Raw genomic sequence first — 24,873 nt, 5'->3', positions numbered from 1 at the left:
ATTATATAAAAAGATTGAACTCTATTACAAGGATAACATGCCTGAAATACAAATGAACCAGCAATAAAGGGAGGGAAGAAAGCCACATAACACCAGCCCTGTTCCTTCTCCCTCATGTTGCCTGAGTCTATGCCAAATATTCTAGGTTCAAAGAAAATACTGGTTTTAAAAAAACTGCAATAAAATAATGTTTAATTTTTAATTTAATAACAACTCTACCATTTCATATAAGAGAAGTTAACCACATAAATCAGAAGGCTGGGCAGAAGAAAGGGGATCTCTTCTGTCCTTGTAGAAAGGCCTAGGGTTGGGGATTTAGCTCAGTAGTAGAGCTCTTGCCTAGCAAGCTCAAGGCCCTGGGTTCGATCCTCAGTTTAAAAAAAAGAAAAGAAAAGAAAAGAAAAGCCTAACAAAGGCAGCTGTTTCTACTTTTAGATCCATAGCAACTTACATGTGCTAGAATTTACACAATGTTCCTACCCAGCCTTCAAAATACAGCAGCTCTGTTTCCACTCTCCAAGTGGTTAAAGCAACAATAAATTGTGTCACATTTCTATTCCACCACCATGTAACTTAAGCATTTTTCTCTCAAATCCTCAATTCATGTTAGAAAATTGTAATTACAGATTGTAAGGATTATGAATACTTGCATAGCAAACAAGAATTTCTCACTTGCTATAATAATCTGGCACTGTGTAGTAAAAACAAAAACTTAGTAACAACTTATTTAAAATAGGTAAGTACCTGCTATGTATATATATTACAACTGGTTAGCTTAAGAATAATTATTCCATATTTTAAATACTATATTCAATAAAAGAAGTATTTTTAAATTTAAAATCTCATGTTAAACAATTCAGTATCTATCACTTTTATATAAATAAATGAGATTCATTTAATCAACTTTACTGACTAGCCTAATCCCTGGGGAAACCAGCTTGATACAGGAGCTTGAAGTCACTAAGGTTTCTGGCAAACTAAACTGATTTATAATATCTGATAATAATGCTAGTGTGTCAAAACTTAGCAAAGGCCCACTTTCCTCCTGCTTTATGAAATTAAAGAAATGCTTCAGTTTAAAAAAATATAGCATAATCAAGTAAAATTAATTTTTTAAAACCCTAAAATTAAGACTTAATGGTGTTAAAAAAATTTTCACTCAATAAATGCATTTGGCCTACAATATCTCCTAATACCTTAACTAAAACTTTTAATGCATTTTGTACTTGGACATCTAAGCATAAGTTAAAATATTAGCACTTAGATTTATAATCTTAATTTGAAAAACTAGACTACTTTTATTACAGTTCATGTTAAGAAATACCTCCACTGTGTTTTCACTACTTTCATCATGAGGTTTAATAAGCACTCCAATGAATTTAGTATAAAAAGTAAGTTTCTACCACATTGGCCTAATAGTTTTCATGCATTCTGATCTTCTGTACTAGGAAAAAAATAAATAGTAAACATTATAACTTTGCCCTATAAGCTGCTATTTGTGCATTGGACATCAGAGTAAACAATTAAGCATTCTGCCCTACAGTAACGAATTCTTTCAGGATATAAAAGTCTATCTAATGATTTACCACAAACAAAATGTACACTTCCCATACCTCACCAGAAACCTAAAGTAGCTTTTAATGTGTTAAATACATAGTGTCTGAAAAACTGTGTTAAAAACAAAGCACAAGCATCTGTAACTGTTGATCCCTTGGTAAATGAGAGCTTAGACAAGTTTTCCTTGACTTTCATTCACTCTATGGACAAACAAAAACATTGTTTTCCTCAGAATGTCTTTTTGCTTCAGTGTGCAATTTTTCTTTTACCTTTTCACTAGTAATTTTACCCCAAAAAAGCATTTTTGCTAACTTTCCCTTTTATAATGAAAACTTGTTTTGCAAATGCAATAGAGACAGGAGTGAATTTGGTATGGACAACTTCTTATAATTTGACTATTATATCCATGTGCTTTTTTGAGTCAACTATTCCAAGCATAAAGTCCATAAAGTTCAGAAATTTGTATTATCTTTCTTGTTTTGCTTGACAATTTAGTCAATTTAAATTTAGGAAATTTAGTACTCTATCAAAGAGATATTCAAACTTATAATGACGATTGAATTCTTTACAAATATTCTTTTTAAAAGACTATTCTATACAACAATGGCAGCCATATTCATATAAGCAATCAAATTTTTATCTCAAAAACAGCAAAACAGTTGGGGATTTAGCTCAGTGGTAGAGTGCTTGCTTAGCAAGCGCAAGGCCCTGGGTTCGATCCTCAGCTCAAAAAAAAAAACAAAACAAAACAAAACAAACAAAACAAAAAACAGAAAACATTAGTTCTCCAGGTTTAAACTCTGACTTTTCCAGCCAGTCAGGTGCTTCCATGAAAAATCACTTGCTACACAAATCTGGCAAGCCTAGTTTGATCCCTGGAACCCACATAAATGTAGGAGGAGATTCCACAAAGCTGTCTTTTGACCTCTAAACATACAGCTTGGTCCTTGAGCATGTGTATACACACACTCAAAATATACTTTTTAAATCAGACTCAAGAGTAAAATAATCTAAAATTTAAGAAGTTACGAGGATTTTATTACATGCAGTAATTTTGAGGCTAAATTTCAAGGTCAACAATATTTTTAATTTTATTATGTTTTGTGGTTACATAATTAAGTTTTGTAATTCAATTGGACTGGGAGTTCTTACAATACACAAGTATTATGGCAGACATGCTGAATTATAGAAAAAGGGTCATGACCCACAGGAGTGTGAAACCCCATAATCAAGGTATAAATCAAGCACTGCTTATTAGAAATGCTTGGAATTGAGTGTTTCAGATCGCTGTAGGTATTTTGGAATACCTGTATATACTTAATGACACAACTCATAGATAGATCCAACTCTTATTAAGAGTTTCGTCTATTTCATATACACATAACCTAAGGAAATTTTATGCCATATTTTTAATGTGCCTGCATTTGAACTGAAACCATCTATGTGAGTTAACTTGTAATAATTGTTACATGGAAAAAATGGCATCTAGGTACTATCATAAGAGAGGAAAATAAGGAGATACGGCTAGTCAAAGACCTAAATTAAGGGGCTGCAGGCAGGCAGCTAAGTGGTTAATAGGACTTGCTGCTCATGCAGAGGATTTAAGTTCCATTCCAAGCACCCACATCCAGAGACTCATAACCTTCTGTAACTCCAGTTCCAAGGAATCCAATACATTCTTCTGGCGTGTGCAAGCTCTTGTATACATGTGGCATTCACACACACACACACACACACACACACGTAATAAAAATCAATTTTTTTTAAAGACTTAAAATACTAAAGGATACTCAGCTTCTAGGGAAATACAAATAGAATTGTGGGTTAGATTTAACAAAAGAAAACTAATTTGAAAACTGACCTTTCTCTAGAAACCATTCAAACAATGAAAGATACACCAGCTGATGGGTTGGATATATTTGAAATATAATTAGACATTGTACTATTAAAGTACAATAACTATTAGAATATTAAAATAATTTGCACATATTTGGAAAGAGTGGTATCATGATTAGAAATGAAGCAGTGGGCTCATTACTAATACAAAAGTTATCATCTCTTAAGAAAAATTCATTTTTATACCTGAGGAAAGCTGAGGAAATTCAATGAAAATATTTCTTCCCTTTCTCATAAAAAAAAAAAAAAGTGAAGATAATCCTGAGTGTCTCTACCACTCTTGTCACAGGCCCTAATAAGCATGACAGCTTTGTGCTTCCACCAGCAGGTGGTGAAAGGAGCTGTCATTCACGTCACTGCCACCAATCTCAACTCTTCCACTATCAAACCCTACAGCATCACCAAGATAAAAGCTGAGTCTGCTGGGAGCAAGGTCATTTTCCTCACCCTGCTTCCATGAAAGCATTGTTTCATATTTTCCTGAAAGATGTTAGCAAGGCAGACTATAAAACATCTATCATGTTTTCAAGATGAAACGAAAAGTGGCATAAGATAGAATAATAACATCATAAAGAAATTACTTTCCCTTTAGAGAATTAAAGACATCTAATACCCAAAGTAGGTGGAAATTTTTAATTTAATATAAAAATTTTCATGTTAGTGCTAACAAAATAAGGACTCTGGGCACACAAAAAAATAGACTGGAAATACAGAGAAAAAGACAAATACATCAGCCCATATATTACTCATGATTCCATGCCATATCCTATATATGGGCTATTTTTATTGGTATACAATAGTATATGTTGACTGGATAGAGAAGGTTATTATACTATTCATCCCATAGGGCCAGCTAAAATGGAAAAATTAGCTAAGCATGATGGCACACATCTTCAATCTAAGTAGTCAGACAACAGAGGCAGGCAGATTACTTTGAGTTTAGGCCATCCTGGTCTACACATAGTTCCACATCAGCCAATATTATATAGCGAGATCATGACTCCAAAAAAAGAAAGAAAGAAGCCAGGCACTGGTGGCACATACTTTTAATCCCAGCACTCAGGAGGCAGAGATCTGTGAGTTCAAGGCCAGCCTGGTTACAGAGTGAACTCCAGAACAGCCAAGGCTACACAAAGAAACCCTGTCTCCAAAAGCCAAAACCAAAACCAAACAAACAAACAAAATTAAATTTACCCATTACTTACTCTAAAGGTTTTCTTCCCATAACTATAGCTACCTTACTGTATAAAGCTACCAAAACTATATATACTACAATAAGTCAATTGTAAAAACGAAAACTTTAATAATGTCTCCCCCAAAAAAGTGTTTGACACACACTAACTCATCAGAAAATAGTAGAGGAATTGAAAGTAAACAAGTTTTTAGTTTCTGATCTTACTCCTGTATCCTAATTCAAACAGTGTTACTCAAAATGCAGCCAGCCTATATAAGAATCCTCTACAATGCTGGTTTAAAATGTCTTTTCCTCCTGGCCAGCAAGGTGGCTCTGTGGGTAAGGGTACTTGACACCAAGCCTGAAGACCAAGTTCAATACTCAGGACCCACATAATAGAAGGAAAAGACCAACCTTCCCAAGTTGTCCTCTGACCTTTCTACAGGTGTGCATGACACATGCATAAATACACACACACACACACACACACACACACACACACACACACAAATAAGTAAATAAAATGCCAACTTTGGGGTCCTTCTGATTTTCTCAATCAAAGCCTCTAGGGTTTTAGCCTGAAAGGCCCATTTTAAATAATAACTCTCAAGTTTCAGATCAGCAGACTTACAATCACCCACAGCAGCTCACAGTGAAAGTCTGGGCACTGCAGAGGCTGGGCAGAATGATCACTGACTCAGGGCTGCAGTGTCACCCTAAGCAACACAACAAAAAGCCTTCTCAGAAAAAGGAGAAGAGAACCACTAATTTGATTATCAGAAGACTAAAGGTTCTGGGTATTCAGGTTTCTAATAAATTAAAAGTTACAGATGCAGCTGACACTGAATTGAATTGATATCCAACTACCTTCTTGAAGAAAAAAAATAAACTTATTGACCTTCAATACTTAACTATACATACTGTATCAATCCACCAACACATTAGCTTCCTAGGGACATAAATTTTGTTTTTATAAATAAGCCACTGATAAAACATTTCCATTAAAAACCAAATACTCATTAGACATAGTAGCACAGGTCTGTCATCCCAGTTGGAAGGCTGAGCCGAAGAAAGATCACAAGTCAAGGCATTCAAAGCTTGGACTGGTTAGTGAAATCCTGTCTCAAAATAAATACAAGGGCTGGGTGATGTGGCTCAGTTGTTGCCTATCAAACAGTGTGTGGCTGTGTGGGAGTGGGAGTGTGTGCACATGTGTATTGAGAATATAAAATGGTACCACTATAAAACATGACATAAGCCACTATGCTATTCAGTAATATATACCATTCAGACAAAATAGTTAATTATAAAAATCTCATGACCACTGTTTGTCATTAAATTATGTTATTCTGACAATAAAATGCTATTCTTGAATATCTTTAATCTTTTCAACAAAATAATTAAAATATATTAAACATCGAGAATAAGAATTACCTCTGGAAAATAAAATAATTATCTCTGCAAAAAGGGAGATTCGGGGTTGTGGGGGGCTGGAGTGACGGCTCTTCAGAAAGAGCACTGGCTGCTGTTGCAGTGGATGCAGGTTTGGTTCCCAGCACCCACATGGCAGCTCGCAAGCATCTATAACTCCAGTTCAGAAAATCCAACACCCTCTTCTGGCCTCTATGGCTACTAGATGCAAATACATATGTTGTACAAACAGCAATACACAACATAGAGATAGAGTTTAAAAAAAGAATTACTCAAAAGCAACAACAAAACAAAAAGCAGTCTCCTGTTCTTAAAATCATGGGTAAAACTAGCTTAATTCAAGAATAAATTGTAAAGTATTACAACAGAAGATCTTGACTGACTTATAACACGTAAGGGTCACTCAGGTAAGGAGAATGATACTTTCAACTGAATAAAGAGATATGTTCTAAGAATGAAAGGGGTCCCAAAGCCATATCCTACCACTTCTTCCCTTACCTCTCAACCTTCAAATATTTATTATTTATGAGGAATACATGGACTGACTGGCCTTAACAAATATTACCCAGACATCTTACCTCTCAAAATTCAGAAGCAGTTTACTGGCAAAGATACTGTTAAATATGAATCAAGTTGTGCAAAAACACCTAAGTTTAGAGAACTAACATTCTAGAATGCCACTCTACCCTCACACAGAGTTGGCTGCAAGGAAACTGTGAAATAGGGGTAGGGGATTTAGCTTAGTGGTAGAGCGCTTGTCTAGCAAGCACAAGGCCCCGGGTTCAGTCCTCAGCTAAAAAAAAAAAAAAAGAAGAAGAAGAAGAAATTGTGAAATGACAAGCAAAAGAATTCAACTGTCATTATTAACTAACTTGAAAAATCTAAGTGCCTAAAACTTAAGATTCTCATTTATCTTACCCTGAGATTGAATGATGGAGTACATGCAATCAGAGCAAAGACAGAAAAAACTGTTCTCATCTACCTGGTAATATATCATAGAAATAATTTTGTAGCCTCTGAAATACTGTTTCTTTTAAATATAATGACCTATCAGTAACCATTTATATTAACAAAAACGTTTATTGGTTTCACAATATAATTTATCAAGCTGTATAAATGATTCTAAGAGCTTAATGCTAACATATGCCACTAGATCCAGCAGGTAGAATCACAACCACCAAACAGTGTCAAATAGCAGCAACCATCAATCCTAGTTACTGCTGTATCCAGGTCTGCTAGCTTGTAAGTGCTCATAAAATCATTCCATAAATCATAGATCCTAGATAGCAGCATATACAAATCTATTATCTCACAAGCACCAAAAATTGGAAATTCTTTTAAATAATCCATTATGATAGCATTCAGCCTTCAAACCAAATTTGAACATTATATAAAACATTTGACTCCTATGTGCTTACAAAGGAGGCAGAGATAAAACAAATATGTCAACCGCAGTATCACAAGGCAAAATACAAGTTTAAAAAAGAAAAAGAAAAACAACAACAACAAAAACAAAACAAAACAAAACAAAACAAAACAAAAAAACAAAAAACAGAGCAATGGGGCTTAAAGGAAAAGGATCACATGTTCCAAAGAAGCTGTACAAAGAACTGGCATTGGAACTTTAAGATGACAAGGATTACACAAGGCAACAATATCAACAAGTACATGAAGCAGGAAGCAAAGCTTTTAGCTCAGAAATCTGAGTGACACCTAAACTAAATATAAAGACAGAGAGAATTGAGGAAACTACATAATAATCTCATTTTATCACACACAAAAAAAAGAAAATTAATTTTTTAATTTTCTTAAACATTTTACTGTCTTTGTATTTTCAACCTTCAGGTATTGATGCATACAATTATTTTTCATAAACATTTCTTTTTCTTTTCCCCACAACAGAGTTTCTCTGTGTATTCCTGGGTGTCCTCGAACTCACTCTGTAAACCATTGGCCTCAAACTCAAAGATCAGCCTGCTGCTGCCTCCCCAGAGCTAGGATTAAAGGTGTGCACCACCACTGTCCAACTTCATAAACATTTCTAATGACGGCATTTTGGTTTTAATCATGAGTTTCTCCACCTGGTGGTGATTTTTCTGATCCAGTCACATCTGCTACTCAGGATATTGTTCAGCTATTTCTTTCCTAGTGTCTCTCCCCAGCTGCCAACCCAAGTTATTGAAGCATTATTTGAATCATCATGAAATATTTACTTTAGTTACTAAAGAATTAGTAGCAATAAGAGTGTTTTAATAGCATCCTTAACATTGGGAGTTTAATGCACTTTGTTTTTCTTCATTCTTAATAGATTTATAGTAAATGTAATATGTGCAGAAAACAGATCCAGGTAGTAAAGTTTTATTCATGGTATAAATAAAATTCTTTTATTTTTGTTTTAGTTCTGTGAGAGTTTTAAGTTTCATACAATCTGTTTTGATCATATTCACATACCCCTAACTCTTCTCAGATCCATCTCCACTTCCCTATCCATCTAGCTTTGTGTACTTCTTTTCTTTTTAAATCCTTTAAGACCAAATCAATCCCTAAGCCCAGTAAATATCTTTCTAAGTTTAAACACATGTGAGGGCACCTAAAAAAAAAAAAAAAGTATTTTCATTCTATTTCTATTACCAAGTTTAGGCCCTCAGTAACTAGATCACTTTGATGTAAGAAACCAAATTAGAAGTTAGCAATCTCTCATAAATTTCATTTTTCTCCTCTTAAAGTACAATTCCACTTATTTTCATCCCCTAGTTATACTCCTTATAGCTACATTTTACTGAAACCTAAAATCAAAGTAATATTCAACAGAAAATCATAGACTGCCATATATCATGGTACACGTCTATAGTCCCACAACTAGAGAGGTAGAGATAAAATAAGGAGTCCAAAGCCAGTCAAATTTATAAGACATCTGTCTCAAAAACAAAACAAACAAGCAAAAAAGAAAACAAAGAAGTAAAAGGCGATAATAGAAATGTTTCAGCAAAGGCTTTGCATTTTTCTAATGTAGAATCAGAGATATTTTACAAGTTACATAACATTTCAAAAATACATCTATAGAAAAAATATTTATATATAATTGTTTTTCAACATAAAAAATATAAAACACTCAGAAATCTAACTAACAAATAGTTGTAAGTAAAAAAAAAAAAAATTACAAAAATGAAATAACAAATTCAGTCCTAAGATTTGAAAAAGAAAAAGACAGCTAAAGCAAGAGAAGCCATATTCAAAACTCCAGCCATTAAGAAAAGTGTTATCAAATACAGGGCATTTCAAACCTAGAAGGAAGGGATATGCTAAAATAACTAAGGTGTGAAACACTGAAGCGAAGGCTTATTAGTTCCCAGAGTCAGTAAGTTCACAGCTCCAGGAAGCAAAACCTCATTATTTTCCAGGCGACAGTAAATGGTACTGCTTGGAGTGCACTGTGGTTGCTATGTGAGCAAGCTAGGCCCAAATAACTTACAGATGGATAAAAAGAAGCCATAAAAATATTAGAAGAATACCAAGAAGAAATTTATTTTAAGTTTTTCAAGGCAGGATTTCTCTGTGTAGCCCTGGCTGTCCTAGAACTCACTTTGTAGAACAAGTTGGCCACAAACTCAGAGATCTGCCTGCCTCTGCCTCCCCTTAAAGTCATGTGCCACCAACTGCCTGGCCAAGAATAAATTTTAAATACTATAATAAGAAGCAAAAGTAACACAGTAGGTAAAAGATTACCATGTTAATTAGAAAAAAGTTAAATAAGACATTTAAAAAATAACAAAATGAATAAATGTCTACTCTATATAATATAGCAAATAAACCTCTATTAGCAAGAGTATTTACAATCAACATGGAAAAGAACACAGTTAACTTACCAGAACAAAACAATGACAAATACAAAGGTATGCAACCACAGACATTAAGAACACATTCAAATCAGAATTAAAGGGGTGTGTGTGTGTGTGTGTGTGTGTGTGTGTGTGTGTGTGTATTTCATGTTATTTAAAAAGAAACTTTTAAGATGCATTTTATTTCCATATGAGAGAGAGGAAGGAAGACAGGGGCAAGGGCAAGGGTAGGGTGTGCATGTTTGGTGGAAAGCAGACTACAACTTTCAGAAATCAATCCCATCCTATTCACATTGGAGAAATCAAACTCAGGTTGTCAGGCTGGACAACAGCTGCTATCCACGGAGTTATCCACCAGCCTAGAAAATAATTTTAAATGCCAATGACGATTAATTTTGACAAAGTTATATATATATATATATATATATATATATATATATATATATATGTATGCTTCTTCAAATTGCTATTAGTAACATATGTCGTTTTAAAATGTTAAAACAAACCTTAAACATGACCTCTAACCAGGAAATTTATCTTCTAAAATTTACCCTAAGGAAACAATGTAACAGGTCTTCAAGGATGGTCATCAAAATAAAGGTAATAACAGAAAATATAAATAATCAAAATAGGTAACAATAGTAGACTATTTATAAAATTACTGGATAGTTTACAAGTAAATATCACTTAGCTAAGTTAGTCCATAGTCTGTTGCTATAACAGAATATTTAATACTGGGTAATTTATAAAGGAAAGAACTTGGTTTCTCGTGACTATAGATAGAGCCTGGGAGTCCAACAGCAAACGGTCTCACACTTCATCACAACATGATAAAAAGTACAAGGAAAGGAGTTATCCCCTATGTGAAAAACCATGTTCGAAGTAAGTGAGTGTGCCCATGCATTAATTCTTCTAAAGTAGATAATCCTCTTAAAAGTCCTGATGCCCAGCACTGCCACAAAAGCAATCAAATTTCAATCTGAATTGGGAAAGAGAAACCAAGTTTAAGTCACTGCACTAGCAGTTAAAATGAGGACACACACTCGTGAACTAACATGGAAGTGTGTCCACAATGCAAAGCCCGAGATGGTGTGTATGACAAACACCACAGTCTGCATGCAGACAGACAGGAGGCTACAACTCTCCAAAATACCAATAACGAATCCATTTAGAAATCAACGTATATCTCAATTTGCTAGTTTTCACAGCATATCATTATTTGATACTTTTAAGGGTTTTATGAAATATCAGTAGGGCTAGCAAGATGAATCACTAGGTAAAGACATTTGCCACCAAACCTCTCAATCTGAGTTTGATTACCCAGGACTTCCACAAATTGTCCTCTGAACTCCATATCTGTACCATGCCACCAGCATATCGTGCACGCACGCGCGCGCGCGCACACACACACACACACACAAATAAATACCTTTTAAAGTGCAATGCTCTATAGGGAAAAAATAAAGAAGAAAATGCAGATAACATCCACGAAAAAGGGTAATCAATCTTAACATTAAAGATTTTTAAGTGGTAAAGAACATAATTTTCACTGGAAAACCTACTGCACTTAAATTTATAAAATTCACAAATTCATATACTTTTTGGTCTCAGCACAAGTTGTAAAACTCTAGGAAAACAGTTTTAGTTTTGGTAAAGGGGAGAACATCTATATTTAATGAATACAGGTGCTCAAACTGTCACCTTAAATATATATTTGAGAATAACTATAGACTTCAATTCTATGCTTTCGATTATTTATTTTAGAAGAAGAATGAACATAAAGGAAAAGAGTATTTCAGTCATACACATAACTTAAAAGCCTGTGGATTCTATAGTAAATTTGCAACATGACACATAAGTTACCAGACATATTTCAGGTTGGGGAGCAAGTTTTATGGAATGAAGACCAGAGGTCAAACGTGGGTACTGTCCCTCAGAAAACATCTACTATGTTCTTTGAGATAAAGCCTCTTGCTGGGACCTGGAACACACCTATTAACAGCAAGCCTAGGGACCATCCTGTCTCAGCCTCTCTAGCACTGGAATTACATGCGCAAGCCATCAGTTCTGGCTTTTGTGGGGAAATCTATGTCAGGTCTTCACACTTGTGTGGCAAGCACTTACTGACTCAGCGATCTCCACAGCCCTCAGAATCCAACCTCTCCTGTTCTAGTTGTGTGATCATGAGACTGCTGCCTCATCTCAAGAGACTCTGTCCATCTCTTAAGTGACACTACTTCAAAAGGCTGCCGGAATGTTTCATGAGAACTAGCTCATGATGTAAGGCTCAGGACTTGGCACCTGGGATCAATACAACACTTATATTATTGTGGAATTTGTTTAAAAACAGTTAACAATGACATTTCAATACAATTATGTGACATAGTCATTTTTCAAAGGAATAAATTATAAAAAGGAATTCTCTGTGACTTCTTCCCTCAATAGGTACATTGGGAACTTGGTTTTCGATTTTCTTAAGCTTGTTGTTGTTGTTGTTGTTTTTAATTTTGTGTGCATTAGTGTTTTGCCTGCATGTATGTCTGTGTGAGGGCTTCAGATCTTGGAGTTACAGACAGTTGTGAGCTGCCATGTTGTTGCTGGGAATTGAACCTAGGTCCTCTGGAAGACCAGGCAGTGCTGTTAAAGCCAGTGCTGTCAACCACTGAGTCATTTCCCCAACCCTCTTAAGTATTTGTTATTATCCTTTGGTACCCATCTCTAACTAGAAAATCTGTGGAGTAAGACTTGTGGGGGCCCACTGGGGCTCCCTAGTAAGACCTTACTCAAGGTCAGAGAATCTGAGCTTGCTTTACCCAGCAGGGATGCATAATAGGATGATTTGGCCATAGGTGTGGTTACCAGGTATTTTGAAGGATCTACACTTGACTGTACATTGTGCTTTGATCTTGAAAGGGAGACGTCTTTTGTCTCACCCATTGGCATTGTATAAAATGCCCTTTGGAATAAACCTCTAGGTGACTGGGTAAATGCACATTTGAATGCAGAGAGGTAGAACACCACCACAGAGTATGACATGTGCCTAAAGTGACTGTTAAAATGTAACAAATTTTTTTTTTTTATTTCAGTCCTAGAGAAAAAAGGATGAGAGAAAAAGCAATCTTTGGGGGCCCTTTTACATACCAGACAAAGGCAAAAGCTGTCTATAAACTGTCTCAGTATATCTCAACACTCTTTAGAAATGGGAAAGAAGTTCTTCAAATCCAGCCATCAAGACAGAAGAAAATGGAATTTAAACTATAATCTAAATGGTTCCAAAGCTAATCTCTTCCTATCTCAATCTAAATTTCACAGCAGAAATGTTTGTAATCATTTTTGGTATAATTTTATGATAGTCTCAAGTCTCTAAAGTATTAGCAATGTAGCACTTTGATGAAAAAAGAATTTCTGAACACTCTGTTGTTCTGACCATTATGTTAAAATAACTAGGTTACAAGTACACATTCAACAAGATTTATTCACTTAATTACTCTCAGTGAAAATCTCCCTAACCAATCCTTTTTGGCTTTTATTTTTCATTACTACAGTTTAACTCACTTTAATTTTACTACTTAGCGTTAAGCAGTAATTTTGGTACATCAATTAAGTGGCTATTCTTAATGATTCTCAAACTTTGTCAGTAGACAGTATGTCAGCAAAGTGACTTTTATCTATGCCCTACCCCATAATTACCACATATAGTATATACATGAAAGACTGGGATGTTTCTTGTTTTACTTTTCAAAGAAGAGGTCACCCTGGGTATACTTTCAGCCCTGATCAAGCTGGAGAATCTAGGTTACCATATGGAGAATCCCAAATAAACACTAACTCTCCTACTCAATTCAAACTGGTTTTACAAATCTCTTCCCAAATAAAGCTTTAGAGCCTATGACTACCTCAATGAGTTAATATACCTACTAAGAAACAATATCCAATCCCATCTCTTTTTCTATGTGTGCAGGAGCATATACATGAGCCAGTGGAAGTTGGAAATGAACAGTGAGTACATTCCACAAGCACTCTCCATTCACCTTAGTTTTTGTGGCAAGACCTCTTGATGAACCTGGAACTTACTAATTACTAGACTAGCTGACCAGCAATGCTCCAGGGATGCTCCTATCTCTGCCCCCACAGCACTGGGATCAGAGGCACATGCTGCCATGCACACTTTTTGACATGGGAGCTGGAGATCTAAACTCAGACACTCACATTTATGTGACAAACACTTTACTGACTGGGCCTTCTCCCCAACCCTCAAGACTTACATATCTTCAAACTTCTTTTACAATAGAATGGGGAAGGAGGAGCTGGAAAGATGGCTCAGTGGTTAAAAGCACTGGCTGCTCTTCCAGAAGATGTAGGTTCAATTCCCAGCACACAAATGATAACAGCCATATGCAACTACAGTTTCAGGAGGTCCAACACCCTCTTCTGACCTCCATGAGCACTGTACACAGGTGGTACATAGACATATATACAAAACACCTATACACATAAGTTCGAGGCCAGTCTAGTATACAGAGCGAGATCCAGGACAGGCACCAAAACTATACAGAGAAACCCTGTCTCCAAAAAGCAAAATGCATAAAAATTAGAATAGTTTCTCAAACAAATCCTCAATTTATAAACAAGGCAAAACAAACTAATTTCAATTATGCAAATTAAGAAGACCAGAGTTAGACAGCTAACATTTTCTTCATCCAAATCACAAGATTTCTTCATCCAAATCACAAGATTTCTTCAGAGTATGTACTAAACAAATACAATTGTTGAACTACTAGCCTCGACAGGAAACTCAATGGAAAATTTACTTCTTGCTGCAAAGAAATCTTGACTAAATATATTCTTATTTCCATTAGGCGCTGGCTTAATCCCTAGCAAACAAAATGAGCTATAACCTAAAAGTTAACAAACTGAAGTTTACTTTTAAAAGGTTCTAGAGTAGAACCATTTTCTTGCTCATTTAGATAGTGACAGAGTTTAGTTCCTTGTGGTTATGAGACAACTAGCAAGTCCCATCTCCTTCCTGGCTATCCGTCGAGAGCAGTTGCCAGCTTCTAATCACATCTACCTGACTTGATTCTCAGTCCCTTTCTTTTACCTTCCACACCACCAGCAGCAGATCACATATTCTTCATGCTACAATTTCCTGCCTTCATTCAGCATCCAGCATTTAATACAGTCTTTTGCTTTTCTCTTCCATATTTTTAAAGAAGTTAGTGACTGACAGTGAAACCACAAGAATAACCTATAGTAACCTTGTCTCAAAGCCCATACCTGTAACTGCAAAGTCCTTTTTGCCATTCAAAGTAACGTATTTCCATGAATTTGGGCATGGACATCTTTGAGATGGTCATTATGATACCTAGGGTACTATTATTATTGAACTTTGCTCATCTGAAGTCAGAAATCAAACTACATAGTATGACAACTGCCATAACATGAAATTACATTAATTCCCAATGCAACATGTTGGTAGGCAAGGCCTTTGGGTATATAAAATTTAGACACAGATTTTCAATTATTACCTATTGCAAAATATTATTTTAACTGGGCAAAGATGTGTTGCATTTGTTTATACTGCAGAATATTACTTTAACTGTGTAAGGTCTGTTACTTTTGTTTATACTGCATTTGTTTAACAATATAAGTATGTGTGCTTAAATATGTAACAGTGTGTTGCATTTCTTTCACCTTGCCTGCCTAAGGCACCTGATTGGTCTAATAAAAAGCCAATAGCTAGGCAGAGAAAGGATAGGCAGTGCTGGCAGATAGAAAGAATAAATGGGAGAAATCTAGGATCACAGAGGAATAAGAAAAGAGAGAACAAGGGACATACCCAGGGCCAGAAGCTAGGCCAGCCTGCCAAACATGGCAAGCAGTGAAAGTAAGATCTATAAAATAAGATACAGTAAAAAGCCCCAAGGCAGAAAGTAGATTAGGAGAAACTAGTTAGTTTAAGTTAAAAGAGCTAGAAAGAAACAAGCCTAAGCTAGGTGGAGCATTCATAACTAATTACAAAGTCTCTGTGTCATGATTTGGTGGCCTAAATAAAATAACCTGGAACAATTACCTTTTAGAATAACTTAACTGGTGTAAAGTAAGTGACAGAACTCTGGACCATTTCATTCTGAGCATCATACCTTCTTGATGCATTTCCTAAAATGAATTAGCCATAAGACATATCTGTGGGCCTGGGGTCACACGCAGAGAGGCCCACACCTAGGTCCCAGCACTGGGCACCAGCCACTCCGGGAAGACCTGCCCAACTGGGCCCCAGGTTCTGGCCATGGGGCAGGACCCCCCATCCCCACCGGGAAGGTTCCCCCTCTCCAAGACCCTCCAGTGAACCCTACACTGCCCCCACACCATCTGCCAGAGACCCTAGCCACTTCCAGAGACTCAGAAACCAGCCTCCAGCTTCCATCCTGTCCTGGAACTCCCATCTGGACTAGAGGTGAGTTCCTCGGGTTATAGACAGAGAAGCACCTGCCTCTAGGCACACCCCTGGGCACCAGCCATTCTGGGGAAGACTTGCTAAACTGGGGCCCAGGTTCTGGCCATAGGGCAGGGCTCCCCATCCCCACCAGGAAGGTTCCCGCTCTCCAAGACCCTCCAGTGAACCCTACAACCTCTACGCCCTGCCACCACACCCATCTGCCCGAGACCTAACCACTTCCGGACACTTAGAAACCAGCCCCCATCTTCCATCCTGACCCTGAACTCCCATCTGGACCAATGGTGAGTGCCTGGGGTTATAAAGTCAGAGAGGGACCTGTCTCTAGGTCCCAGCCCTGGGCAACAGCCATCCCCAGAAGACCTGACCAACTTGGCCCCAGTTTCCAGCCATTCCACAGGCCCTACGGGAAGGCTCCCCTTTTCCAAGACTGCAGACACACACTGCAATCTCCACACCCAGCCGCCAAACCCATCTGCCATAGACCCAGCCACTTCCTGAGACTCAGAGACCAGCCCCCAGCTCCCATCCGCCCTGAAACTCCCATCTGGACCAGAGCTTCCATCCTGTCCCGGAACTCCCATCTGGACAAGAGGAGCTCCCATCTGGACAAGGTAAGGAACCCCAGGGACTTCCTGAGACTCAGAGTCCAGCCCCCAGCTCCCATCTGGCCAGCATTCTCATCTGGACCAGAGCACCCATCCGGCCCAGAGCTTCCATCTGGACCAGAGAGAGGCTCCCTAAATCTGTCAGCTCTCTCTGGACCAAGTGCACTGATAAGACCAACAACGAATCCACAAGGAGATGGGCAGATGGCAAAGCAGAAGTACATACAACAAAATAAAGAGCAATACAGCATCACCAGAACCTAGCCCTTCTCCAACAGCCAGACCTGAACATCACAGAATGGAAGAAGCAAAAGAAAATAACCTTATAAGTAACATCATGAAGAGGCTAGAGCCTTATATAGGAGAAATCAAAAATAAAGTGGAGGAACACACAAACAAAAAATGGGAAGAATGCTATAAAAAAAACTAGAGGAAAGGACAAATAAAGCAGAAGAAAACAATAAGTCCCTGAAAGAAAATCATGAAAAAGCAACAAAACAGACAAGGGAAACAGTCCAAGACTTGAAGAGGGAAATAGAAAAAATGAAGAAGACACTAGCAGAAGGAATGCTGGAAATAGAAAATCTGAGTAAATGAACAGGAACTTCAGATGCAAGAAAACCAACAGAATGCAAGAGATGGAAGAGAGGATCTCTGGTGTTGAAGATACGGTAGAAGAAATAGATTCATCAGTCAAAGAAAACACTAAAACCAACAAAGTCATGACACAAAATGTCCAAGAAATTTGGGACACCACGAAAAAACCAAACCTACGAATAATAGGGATAGAGGAAGGAGAAGAATACCAACTCAGACGCACAGAAAATATATTTAACAAGATCATAGAAGAAAACTTTCCTAACTTAAAGAATGAAATGCCTATGAAGATACAAGAAGCCTATAGAACACCAAACAGACAGGACCTCCCAAAAAAGTCCCCTTGCCACATAATAATTAAACAACTAAATGTACAGAATAAAGAAAGAATATTAAGGGCAGCAACAAAAAAAGGCCAAGTGACTTATAAAGGCAAACCCATCAGAATAACACCCAACTTCTCAATGGAGACTTTGAAAGCCAGAAGGACCTGGACAGATATAATGCAGACACTAAGAGACCATGGATGCCAGCCTAGACTAATATACCCAGCAAAACTCTCAATCATTATAGATGCAGTGAACAAGACCTTCCAAGACAAAACCAGATTTAAACAATACTTATCCACAAACCCAGCCCTACAGAAAGCACTAGAAGGAAAATTCCAACCTAAGGAAGGCAGATACTCCCATGAAAACACAGGCAATAGATAACACCACAGCAGTAAACCACAAAGAAGAGAAGTACACACACACTACCACCAAATAATAAAAATAATAAGAGGAACAAACAATCACTGGTCATTAATATCCCTTAATATCAATGGACTTAATTCACCTATAAAAAGACACAGACTAACAGAATGGATACAAAAACAGGATCCATCTTTCTGCTGCATACAAGAAACACACCTCAAATTCAAAGACAGACACCCACTAAGAATAAAAGGCTGGGAAAAGACTTTCCAATCAAATGGTCTTAAGAAACAAGCCGATGTAGCCATCTTAATATCCAGCAAAACAGACTTCAAACTAAAATCAATCAAAAGAGATGATGAAGGACATTACATACACATCGCAGGAAAGATCCACCAAGATGAAGTCTCAATTCTGAACATTTATGCGCCAAACACAAAGGTACCCACATATGTAAAAGAAACGTTACTAAAGCTTAAATCACATATAAAACCCCACATATTAATAGTGGGAGACTCCAACACCCCACTTTCACCTCTGGACAGATAGGCAAATTGAAACTTAACAAAGACATAATGGTCTTAACTGATGTTATGGCTCAAATGGACTTAATTGATGACTACAGAACATTCCACCCGAACAAAAAAGAATATACCTTCTTCTCAGCACTCCATGGAACCTTCTCTAAAATCGACCACATACTTGGCCACAAAGCAAATCTCAACAGACACAAAACAATTAGAATAACTTCCTGTGTTCTGTTGGACCACCATGGTTTAAAGTTAGATTTCAACAACAGAAAAAACTACAGAAATCCTACAATCTCATAGAAACAAAATAATGCTCAACTGAATCACCAATGGGTTAAGGAAGAAATAAAGAAAGAAATTAAAGGCTTCCTAGAGATCAATGAAAATGAATACACCACATACCCAAACTTATGGGACACTATGAAAGCAGTGCTAAGAGGGACATTCATAGCACTAAATGCCCACAAAAAGAAGCTGGAGAAATCTCATGCTAGTGACTTGACAGCACACCTGAAAGCCCTTAAACAGAAAGAAGCAAAATCTCGCAGGAGGAACAGATGCCAGGAAATTATCAAATTGAGAACTGAAATCAATAAAATAGAAATAAAGAAAACAATACAAAGTATTAATGAAACAAAGAGTTGGTTCTTTGAGAAGATCAACAAGATAGACAAGCCCTTATCCAAACTAACCAAAAGACAGAGAGAGAGCATCCAAATTAACAAAATCAGAAATGAAAAGGGGGACATAACAACAGACAATGACGAAATCCAGAGAATCATCAGGTCATACTTCAAAAACCTCTACTCCACAAAACTGGAAAATCTGAAAGAAATGGATAATTTTCTGGATAGGTATCACATACCTAAGTTAAATCAAGACCAGATAAACCATTTAAATAGTCCAATAACCCCTAAGGAAATAGAATCAGTCATTAAAAGTCTCACAAACAAAAAAAGCCCAGGACCAGATGGTTTCACTGCAGAATTCTACCAGATCTTCAAAGAAGACTTAATACCAATACTCTTTAAATTGGTCCACACAATAGAAGCAGAAGGCATATTACCAAACTCCTTCTATGAGGCTACAATTACCCTGATTCCTAAACCAAACAAAGATGCAACAAAGAAAGAGAACTACAGACCAATCTTCCTCATGAACATTGATGCAAAAAAACTCAATAAAATACTGGCAAACAGACTCGAAGAACACATCAAAACAATTATCCACCATGATCAAGTAGGCTTCATCCCAGGGATGCAAAGGAGGTTCAACATATGAAAGTCTGTCAATGTAATACAACATATAAACAAACTCAAAGAAAAGAAATCACATGATCATCTCACTAGACGCAGAAAAGGCATTTGACAAAATCCAACACCCCTTCATGATAAAGGTCTTGGAGCGATCAGGAATACAGGAAACATACCTAAACATAAGAAAGGCAATCTACAGCAAGCCAACAGCCAACATCAAATTAAATGGAGAGAAACTCAAAGCAATACCACTAAAATCAGGAACAAGGCAAGGTTGTCCCCTCTCCCCCTACTTATTCAATATAGTACTTGAAGTTCTAGCCAGAGCTATAAAACAACATAAGGAGATTAAGGGGATACAAATTGGAAAGGAAGAAGTCAAGCTTTCCCTATTTGCAGATGACATGATAGTATATATGAGTGACCCCAAAAATTCAACCACAGAACTGATACAGCTTATAAAAACCTTCAGCAAAATAGCAGGATACAAGATCAACTCAAAAAAGTCAGTAGCCTTCCTATATACAATAGATAAACAGGCTGAGAAGGAAATCAGAGATACATCACCCTTTACAATAGCCACAAATGATATAAAATACCTTGGGGTTACTCTAACTAAGCATGTGAAAGACCTATATGACAAGAACTTTAAGTCCCTGAAAAAAGAAATTGAAGAAGATGTCAGAAAATGGAAAGATCTCCCATGCTCATGGATAGGCAGGATTAACATAGTAAAAATGACGATCTGACCAAAAGCAATCTACAGATTCAACACAATCCCCATCAACTTACCAACACAATTCTTCACAGACCTGGAAAGGATAATACTCAACTTCATATGGAAAAGCAAAAACCCAGGATAGCCAAAAGAATCCTGTACAATAAAACAACCTCTGGAGGCATCACGATCCCTGACCTCAAGCTCTACTATACAGCTACAGTAATAAAAACAGCTTGGTACTGCCATAAAAATCAACATGTGAACCAATGGAATCGAATTGAAGACCCTGACATTAACCCGCACACCTATGAACATAAAATTTTTGGCAAAGAAGCCAAAAATGTACAATGGAAAAAAGAAAACATCTTCAACAAATGGTGCTGGCATAACTGGATGTCAATGTGTAGAAGGCTGCAAATAGATCCATATCTGTCACCGTGCACAAAACTTAAGTCCAAGTGGATCAAAGACCTCAACATAAATCCAGTTACTCTGAACCTGATAGAAGAGAAAGTAAGAAGTACTCTTGAACGCAATGGTACCAGAGATCACTTTCTAAATATAACACCAGTAGCACAGACACTGAGAGAAACAATCAATCAATGGGACCTGTTGAAACTGAGAAGCTTTTGTAGAGCATAGGACACGGTCAACAAGACAAAGCAACAGCCTACAGAATGGGAAAAGGTCTTTACCAACCCCACATCTGACAGAAGGCTGATATCCAGAATATATAAAGAACTCAAGAAATTAGACATCAAAATGCCCAACAGTCCAATTAAGAAATGGGCTATAGAACTAAACAGAGAATTCTTAACAGAGGAAGTTCAAATGGCTGGAAGACATTTAAGGAATTGCTCAACATCCCTAATTATCCGGGAAATGCAAATCAAAATGACTCTGAGATACCACCTTACACCTGTCAGAATGGCTAAGATCAAAAACACAGAAGACAGCTTATGCTGGAGAGGATATGGAGCAAGGGGAACTCTCCTTCACTGCTGGTGGGAATGCAAGCTTGTACAGCCACTTTGGAAATCAATATGGCACTTCCTTAGAAAATTGGGAATCCATCTCCCCCAAGACCCAGCTATACCACTCTTGGGCATATACCCAAGGAATGCTCAATCATACCACAAGGGCATTTGCTCAGCTATGTTCATATCAGCATTGTTTGTAATAGCCAGAACCTGGAAACAACTTAGATGCCCTTCAACTGAAGAATGGATAAAGAAAATATGGTACATATACACAATGGAGTACTACTCAGCAGAGAAAAACAATGACATCATGAGGTTTGCAGGCAAATGGATGGATCTGGAAAAAATCATCCTGAGTGAGGTAACCCAGACTCAGAAGGACAAACATGGTATGTACTCACTCATAGTAGGATACTAGATGTAAAACAAAGATGACTAGACTGCTACACAACTCCAGGGAGGCTACCTAGAAAACAGGACCCTAGGAAAGACACAGAGAAATGGATGAGATCTATATGAACAACCTGGACGACAGTGGGAGTGATGAAGGGCAAGATTTGAGGGAAAGAAAGCTTAGGGGAGCAGGAGATCCCAGCTGGATCAAGAACAGAAAGGGAGAACAAGGAATAACAGACCATGATAAATGATGACCACATGAGAACAGGAATAGGCAGAGTGCTGTAGAGGTCCCCTTAAATCCACAATGATACATCCTCTGTAGACTACTGGCAATGGTCGAGGGAAGCCTGATCTGACCTAGTCTGGTGATCAGATGGCCAAACACCCTAACGGTCTTGCTGGAACTCTCATCCAATAACTGATGGAAGTGGATGCAGAGATCCTAGGCCAGGCCCCAGGTGGAGCTCCAGGAGTCCAATTGTCGAGAAAGAGGAGGGACTGTAAAAGTGTGAATTGTTGAGCCCAAGATTGGAAAAGCACAGGGACAAATAGCCAAACAAATGGAAGCACATGAATTATGAACCAAAGGCTGTGGAGCCCCCAGCTGGATCAGGCCCTCTGGATAAGTGAGACAATTGAATAGCTTGAACTGTTTGGGAGACACCCAGGCTATGGGACCCGGACCTGTCCTTAGTTCATAAACTGGCTGATTGGAATCTTGGGTTTACACAGGGACACTTTGCTCAGCCTGGAAGGAGGGGACTGGACCTGCCTGTACTGAATCCACCAGGTTTAAATGAATCCCCAGTGGAGTCTTGGCCCTTGAGGAGAAATGAATGGAGGGGAGGGCCTGGGAGAAAGGTGGGGGTGGGGTGGGAGGGGGAGGACAGGGGAACCCATGGCTGATGTGTAAAATTAAAACACAAATATAATAAATTTTTAAAAAAGGAAAAAATGTATCTGTGGATAACTAATGAGGTTTTTTTGTTTTATTTTTTGTTTTGTTTTGTTTTTTTTCCTTTTCTTTTTTTAGTTCAATCCTTTAAAAAAGAGGTTCCAGTGACTGGTTTTGCCACGCACAATTTTCAGGACTTATTTTCCAAAGAGAACTTGTATTTATTTTACCATAATCAATATAGAAAAAAATCTGGATTGCCACTCCTGAACTCTGAATAGGATGCTAGCTGTGATCATTAAAAAAAAAAAAAAAAAAAAAAAAAAAAACCCACACAAATAACACCTTTCATTCATCAAAAAGGATTTGAAGTTCCTATCACACAAATTTAAACAAATGAATAAATCCAGATCCTATTTTACTAAACATCTCTCACAGAAAGTCATATTTATTGTTCACATGACACACTAACTTGCCAATTTCTGTATCTATAATGATAATCATAAATTGATATTAAAGCCTTCTAACTTAATCCTAAGCTATTTTCATTTCAATAAACCCCAAGAGTGATTTAAAAAAAAAAAAACTATTTCATACTGTATGTTCGACTCACAAAGTAATGAAGCATAAGAGTGATGAGAAGCAGAGCACCTACTCACCTGTACAATATTATAGACTCAAGGCTGCACCTACTCACCTGTACAATATTATAGACTCAAGGCTGCACCTACTCACCTGTACAATATTATAGACTCAAGGCTGCACCTACTCACCTGTACAATATTATAGACTCAAGGCTGCACCTACTCACCTGTACAATATTATAGACTCAAGGCTGCACCTACACACCTGTACAATATTATAGACTCAAGGCTGCACCTACTCACCTGTACAATATTATAGACTCAAGGCTGCACCTACTCACCTGTACAATATTATAGACTCAAGGCTGCACCTACTCACCTGTACAATATTATAGACTCAAGGCTGCACCTACTCACCTGTACAATATTATAGACTCAAGGGTGCACCTACTCACCTGTACAATATTATAGACTCAAGGCTGCACCTACACACCTGTACAATATTATAGACTCAAGGCTGCACCTACACACCTGCACAATATTATAGACTCAAGGCTGCACCTACACACCTGCACAATATTATAGACTCAAGGCTGCACCTACACACCTGTACAATATTATAGACTCAAGGCTGCATTTCATTAACAAGCTGATGTCATTTAAAAGGAATAAACAGGGCTGGAGAGATGGCTCAGAGGTTAAGAGCACTGACTGCTCTTCCAAAGGTCCTGAGTTCAATTCCCAGCAACCACATGGTGGCTCACAACCATCTGTAATGAGATCTGGTGCCCTCTTCTGGTCATACATGCTGTATACATAATAAAGTAAATAAATCTTAAATAAATAAATAAATAAATAAATAAATAAATAAATAAATAAAAGGAATAAACAGCAAATAACCCATAATGTGCTTCTACACACTCAAGGCATAGCTTAACAAGTTTTTAATAACAATATTTGTTTAACATTATGAATTATACATGCTACAATGGAAATGAGTAGTGGCTTCAGCATCTAAACAAGAAAACATGCACACAAAAAAGCAAGAAATGAAAACCTTCCCTAATTACTTTGAAGAACCATTTACTAAATAACTTCCTTTCAACTATAAGTGTTCCAGCAAGGGATGATAATAGGTAAAAGTATACAGCTTCCATAGCATTATTAATCAGTCATATTAATAAAACATAAAAGGGCTGTGGTAAATGTGAAATGGAAGGAAAACAGTACACTAATGTGCACAGTAAGTGAGCT

General features: G+C 37.2%; 1 protein-coding gene across 1 annotated transcript in view; it reads right to left on the bottom strand.

Annotated features, from left to right (window-relative positions):
• The window catches only part of Cog5 (component of oligomeric golgi complex 5), a 332,454-nt gene that overhangs the window by 260,649 nt on the left and 46,932 nt on the right, over nucleotides 1-24,873 (bottom strand). The window lies entirely within an intron of this gene.

The sequence above is a fragment of the Onychomys torridus genome, chromosome 14 (assembly GCF_903995425.1).
Source record: "Onychomys torridus chromosome 14, mOncTor1.1, whole genome shotgun sequence".
Lineage (NCBI taxonomy): Eukaryota > Metazoa > Chordata > Mammalia > Rodentia > Cricetidae > Onychomys > Onychomys torridus.
This window is presented reverse-complemented; position numbering and strand designations above follow the sequence as displayed.